Raw genomic sequence first — 223 nt, forward strand, 5'->3', positions numbered from 1 at the left:
TCACCGGTCTGGCAGTATTTTAAGGTGTCCGAAAAAGACAGTAAAATAGCGGTATGCAACGTGTGTGTGAAGCAGAAATCCTGCAGCTCCGCCCGCTGTGCTGTGCCGGACCGGTGAGCTGAGCAACACACACACTAAGAGTTAGACCTAACACACTTAGCTATTTGATCTACCTCTGGAACAAGCTACACTAGTTATACATATGTTTATTCTTCACTGTCGG

Source organism: Notothenia coriiceps, unplaced genomic scaffold (assembly GCF_000735185.1).
Source record: "Notothenia coriiceps isolate Sejong01 unplaced genomic scaffold, NC01 NC01_scaffold00018648, whole genome shotgun sequence".
NCBI classification, from domain to species: Eukaryota; Metazoa; Chordata; class Actinopteri; order Perciformes; family Nototheniidae; genus Notothenia; species Notothenia coriiceps.